Below are 603 nucleotides of genomic sequence, written 5' to 3'. Positions count from 1 at the left end.
GATGCTGTAAATGGCATCTCTCAGACCTCAAATGGTTGGTAATTCCAAAATAAAGGCCTAGCATTGAAAAGCCTGGAGCAGAATGTGTTAATTGATAATTAACATATCTTTTCAAGAGAGGATTTATTTGCAAGTGTCTGGCCCTATGAATGCATCCAGTTTCTTGTAACTGTCAATGATCAGGATTTGTAGAGTAGTTACAGTAACAGTGGGTTATGGCTGCATTATTTCCTTACTAGTTTCAAAGACATGCAATTTATCACATAACGCTAGTTACCCAGAGGGAAAAAATTAAGTTCCCCTTGAGATGTATGTACCTGAGGTATAATGGAAATAAATATTCTAGGGCTGGCATCTCTATTAACAAAAATGAGTCCTATTTAATTCTTTCAGCTTTGCTAGCTATCATTTTAATCCTGCTTGAAATATTGCTCCTTTACAAGGGGAAACCAGTAGTTGTTAGAAGCACTATTATTACAGGAAATATGTTTTTAGGTTTCTGGCTTCTTTCTTACATCTGTTGTTAATTTGGCTGTGCATTCTTTTATTCTTACTGTGCTTTCACCAAGTTGTTACATAAAATGTCAGTTACTGCTGAGAAAG

This window comes from Chaetura pelagica, unplaced genomic scaffold (genome assembly GCF_000747805.2).
Source record: "Chaetura pelagica isolate M959 unplaced genomic scaffold, ChaPel_1.0 scaffold9, whole genome shotgun sequence".
Classification (NCBI taxonomy): domain Eukaryota; kingdom Metazoa; phylum Chordata; class Aves; order Apodiformes; family Apodidae; genus Chaetura; species Chaetura pelagica.
Note: the sequence above shows the minus strand (reverse complement) of the source record.